We start from the raw sequence: 6,070 nt of genomic DNA on the forward strand, positions 1-6,070 counted from the left end.
TCATTTTACACTTCAGTAGAAAAACAGTCCTCAAACCATGCAGAGGCATTGGATCATTATTAAGAACATAAGAACAGCCATACTGGATCTATCTATGGACCAATGGTCCACCTAGCCCAGTATCCTGTCTTTCACAGTGGCCAATGCCAGGTGCTTCAGAGGGAATGCGCAGAACAGGTAATCATCAAGTGATCCATCCCTGTCGCCTATTTCTAGCTTCTGGCAAACAGAGGCTAGGGACACCATCTCTGCCCATCCTGACTAATAGCCTCCATGAACTTATCTAGTTCTTTTTTGAACCCAGTATTGATTCTGATTCTGGAGGGAAAACAGCCACATTTTCAACTGCTAGTGCAACTTCCTGTAGCACCTGGAGTTCTCCTTGGTCTCTCATTATTTGATTTGTTTATAGGTGGCCATAACACAGTGCAACCATAGTTAGCAACAACTTGTCCCTTATTAGCACTGGTTTTAGGTATGCATTCCTGAATTCATTCATCAGTTGTTGGATGTTAAATCCTCCACACTATTTCTGGAGAGACAGATTAGTGCTAAATCTTTTACTGCAACAGAGACTAAAATATACTGAGTGCTAAAGAACTTATGGGTTTTATGGATACTTTGCCACCCACTAGAACAGGAAGTAAACAAATTCCAGTCTGAGAATCAGTTCTAGTCTATTTGTGATCTCTCATTCCTGCTTTCAGATGAGAAATGCTTTCATCATATGGCCAGTTTTGATGTGTGATGCTTATCTAAGGAGGGGAAATCTCTATAGCCTATTATAAACCCAAAGGCTGAAATGTAACGTAAACAAACAAAAAGTACTGGCAAAATACCCTCCTAATTACCTTGTTACTTTGCCTTGGGTTTGCTCTTTCAGTCCTTGCATGATCCTGCCATCCTTGCACATACTAGTATTCCTTACTTACGTGAATATTCCCAGGGCTGCCCAGAGGATTCAGGGGGCCTGGGGCAAAGCAATATTGGGGGCCCTTTCCATAAAAAAAAGTTGCAATACTATAGAATACTATATTCTCGTGGGGGTCCCTGTGAGGCTCGGGGCAAATTGCCCCACTTGCCCCCCCCCCCCCCCCCCTGAATATTCCCAGTGACCTCAGCTGGACTACTCACACAAGTAGGGCCTAGTGCAAGCATTGCAGGATGAGGACTCATATACATTTCCTAATATTTGTGCTTTTGAGATTTTATGCTGTGTCTTTTGACTTCAGTGTTGAATTTTGCCTTGGTGAAGTATTCTTAACATACAGAACAGTCTGAGAACAAATGAAATAGAAATTTAAATATAATTATTTTACAGTCTTGTCAATTTAATTAATGGTTATCATAAGCAGCAGGTATAATAGACCAGGGAAGGCTTCGCAGCCGCTGCCATGGGATGCCAGATTGCGGGTTTTTACTTTTTACTTACTATTATGCGCTATTCAGGTTCTGGGGCAGCTGAGGAGGTGGTATCTGCTATTCAGCTTCCTGGGTTCATCAGTAATCTCCCTGGACTCCAGGAAGATTATTGAAGAACATGGGAAGCTGAGTAGCAGATACTGCCTCCTCCGCCTCCTTGGAACTTGCATGGCCCATATAAAAAGCTCAGCGTTCTCACTGGGAGGCTGGGGGTCAGGGAAGGGAGGCGCGCTGGCACAGCTGGGGTCTCAGGGCAGCTGGCATGGCTCGGGGTGGCCCAGGGCTGGGGCGGCTCAGGCCAGTGCAGCTGGGGCCAACCTGGAGCTCCTCCAGTGGCGGGGGGGGAGGGGCTTGGGCTGACCGGCTGGTGTGGCTGGGGCCGGCCCGTGACTCCTCCGGCGGCGGGGGGCTCAGGGTTCCGACCGCCCCGAGGCTTCTCTGGGAGGGGAGGAGGAGGAGGATTCAGGGCTCTGGCTGCGGGGGGGCAGTGGGGCCTCCTGCGAAAGGGGCAGGGCTGGGGGGCTAGCCTCTCTGAATGAAGGGCCCACCCACTGCCCATGACATTGGTTATGATTAAGTCATCAACCTTATCATTTAAATTAAGGTGAATTCTCTGTATGTTCCCAAGAATCTCAAACTAAATGCTTTTGCTTGTGATTGTGCTCTTTATTTGTTCATTGTGAATAAATAAAATGTGCAATGACAATTGAGTATCAGAGGGGTAGCCGTGTTAGTCTGAATCTGTAAAAAGCAACAGAAGGTCCTGTGGCACCTTTAAGACTAACAGAAGTATTGGAGCATAAGCTTTGTTGGGTAATGCCCACTTCATCAGACACGTCTCGCATCTCGTCAGACGCGTGGGCATTCACCCACGAAAGCTTATGCTCCAATACTTCTGTTAGTCTTAAAGGTGCCACAGGACCCTCAATGACAATTGAATTATTCAGTTCCTCTGCCCCCCTCACTTTGACACTGATCCTATCTGTCAGCCTCTCACACAATTGCCTGCAAGCCACACAGTCGCCTCAGCTTGGTACAACCTCTATGAACCTGTCTGTAAGACCCCTTCCTTGTCCACATTTGTTCCTCTCGGGTTACATCTACATTGCAATAAGAGACCCACAGCCCTGGCTGGCCCAGGTCAGCTGACTCAGGTCAGCTGACTCGGGCTCATGTTTTTTTTTTATTGCAGTGTAGACATACCCTTAAATACCCATTTCTGCCATTCTGTTTACAGTGAATCAAGTTGACTTGTATATACATCACTTATTGTTGTTCCCCTCTATTTGTCTGTCAGTCATTAGGGACAACCATGAATGGAGGGGTGGAAAAACAAAATTTTGAGTTCCTGGGAGGAACATAACATTTCTTATCTGCCCTTTTACAAATTGGCGGTAGGATGGAAGGAGTTTGCCACACAGTCTTTGCTGGACCCAGTAGCACTTCACTAATGGGTAGTGCAATCTGGGTGGGTGACGATTGCACAATGTGCAGGAGATTGCACAATGTGCAGGAGATCGTGATATGAGTTTTAACCTCCTCAAGAGGCAACTGGGTGGAGTCCACCACCCTCTTCACAAGGTCCTGGAACTGATAAAAATCATCAGCCATCGATGGAGGTGGAGGAATGACTACCTCATCCAGAGATGAAGACAAAATAGGGGTTTGAGGGATAGACTCCTTGTCTGCCCTAGCCTCCTGTTCTTCAAAGGCCTCCTTATGTTGGGGGTTTGGTGGAGGAGACTATGTGACTCTACTTTCATGGTGCAGTGGAGCTGAAGATCTGGCAAATTGCTGCCAATATGCTGCCCAAGGATCCTAGTATGGCCACTGCGGAGGCACATCTGGGGAGGGGGTGGTACCAGGACTGATTCCATCATCTCTGACTTGGGCAAGGGTCTTTGTCAAAGTATGGGTTCCTGTAATCATAGAACCACCAGATCCCACTGCAGCAAGACTGAAAATTCTGTAGCATGAAGATAAAACAACTTCTGTTCAGAAATGTGTACTGAAAGGTTTGCCTTTAATGCCTGCTGGGAAGGGGGGGGGTTACAGCATTATCCTGATTCTGGTAGGCACATTCTGATTCACCAAAGAATGTCATGTGAGGTCTCAAAGGAAAGCTGGTGTCACAGTGATCATTAATATCGTTGTGAAATATATGTAAAGCTACTATGTAAGGAGTTATGTGTGTGTGTACATGTAAAATATGTTTCTAAAGTCCGTAACAAGGTATTAAACACAGCAAAGGTGAAAACCATGTTTTCCTTCAGACAGGAAATATGAAATGTTTATCTGTCAGGATGTAAATCAAGCATCGTAAGCTAACACAATGGATGCCCATTTACATATGAAGTCAAATTTTAATGAAGAAATGTGAAGTCAACAGGAGAAAAAAGCCATTGGGGGAGTTATTCAGTCTATGGTACAGACAATGAACTTTAGTGGTATTTCTAGAAGGCAAAGGAGACACCCCATTATCCTGCATCTAAGAAGTAAACAGACAGCTTGTTTACATTTATGAAAACAGGATCTCAGGCAACCTTGGTTGAAAACGCTGAAGAGGACTTTGGGTAAGAAACTTTTTTAGACAGGAGGGTAAGCTGTTAGTTAAGTTTAGTCTCTAGAAAGCATGTTATGATTTTGTATTACATGTAAACATTTGTTTCCAATGTCTTACTCAATATCCCCTGAATTTCTAGTCTTTGAAAATAAATATTGTTGTTTTCACTATAAATATATCTCAGTGCTGTGGTGTTAAGCAAAGTGCTGCTGCTCCTGAGCTGAATCTTACAAGCTAGTATGTGTACTGTTCTTTGGGGACAGCAGATCTGGCATTTTTGTGAGTGTTCAGTGCACAAAGGAATGCTCGGAGAGGGCTCAGGGGTTGATGTGGGCCTGTCACTAACATGCCCAGAGGGAGCAAAGCCTATGGGGGCCTGGAAGGTAGCGCTTGTGTTGCCAGAGGTTGGTGGATTTAGGGAGCTGATTCACAGCAAGCACAGATAAGGCTAATTTATGTTAAGGGCAGGTGAGGTACCACACAATCCTGGCTACCCCGGGGAGCATCACACCAGTGCACACTGGAACACAAACAGTACTAGCCACAGTCACATTACAAATCAGCTCTCAAACATGACTGTTACACTAGTGAAACATCAATTAAACATTTACTTCTGATTTACACCAGGGTGACAGCAGAATGAGGCCCTTAGATCTTCTTCTCTTTTCTCTTATTCCTCTGTTATGACATTTTTCACAGTGCTAGGATATATTTTACTGACATAACATCATTTTTATTGTATTTTTAGTTGCAATTTAAATATCAAATATTAATTTTAAAATTGCAATATCTTGGGTATACATTATTGCATAAATGTATCTCTGTTTTGTGTTAACTAGACACACACACATGCATCATTACCCAAGAAAATACACATTGCTATGTCTCACCTTTAAATTAATATAAAATACAGAAGCTTCTCTGTGTTACTTTCCTATTATTACTAAGAATGCTAATCAGATTGTGTTTCAATTTGATTTCCTGGTTCATTGACAGTGTCATTTGATGCAGAGAATACAATGTAGAAACAAAACAATTCATTTACAAAGTTATTTAGAGGACACTACTAGGTTACAATCACTTTCTTCTTTTGCTCTATCTCATTAGCCAGGATCAGCAGTGCAGACCCATACAGCATGTGCGATTGGCACAACTTTCACAAAACAACTGGCCAGGTCTGACATTCTTGGTTTGAAATCAGAGTTTTCTTTCCCCTAAGTGGGCTGCTTGCCACAGCTAAAAGCCCCATCTGCCGGACAGAGGCACAGAGAGATCAAGTTACTTGCCAAAGGTCACCCAGGAGATCAGTGGCAAAGCCAGGACTAAAACTCAGTTCTCCTAAGTATCTCCCACTCCTGTACCCATTCCACTGCAACACACTGCCTCCCTTAGGAGACACCCACTCCTATAGTACAATCACATTTCATGTAAACTGGCACCAGTGACATCTTTCAAAGATTTCTTTGCAGCGCGTCTCTTGAGTATATTACGATATATAATATATTATATTTCTACCCTAAATGAGAATCCACCATGTTCCTAGGTAAGTTGGCCCAACCTCACTGTTAAAAATTGGCACCTTATTTCTAGTCCAAATTGTCTAGCTTCAGCTTCCAACAATTGAATCTCATTATGCCTTTTACAGCAAGACTAAACAACCCATCTATTATCAGAAATTCCTTCCTGATGTGTAGGTACTTGTAGACCGTGACCAAGTTACCTCTTAACCGTCTCTTGGATAAACTACATAGATTGCGTTTCCAGACCTTGACTCATTCTTGTAGCTCTTTTCTGAAACCTTTCCAATTTTTCAACCCTTTTCAGTTTTTTATCAAAACTAAAATTATAATAATGCAGACACTAATACAAAGAATGTTTTGCAAATCAGAATACAACTGACAATGAGGCAGAGATACTTGTCTTGTTCACATTTTTGTTTGCACACTTAGGTGTGAACTGCTACATTGCATATGATAGTTACACCATATACTGTGCATCTTCAGTTAGTAACTGTTCTTGTTTGGTATCCACACCTTTTTCGATGCAGTTTTTAATAGTAGCCACTCTTACATTGTAGCTTCCCTT

The sequence above is a fragment of the Terrapene carolina genome, unplaced genomic scaffold, assembly GCF_002925995.2.
Source record: "Terrapene carolina triunguis isolate 2854851 unplaced genomic scaffold, T_m_triunguis-2.0 Scaffold141, whole genome shotgun sequence".
NCBI classification, from domain to species: Eukaryota; Metazoa; Chordata; order Testudines; family Emydidae; genus Terrapene; species Terrapene triunguis.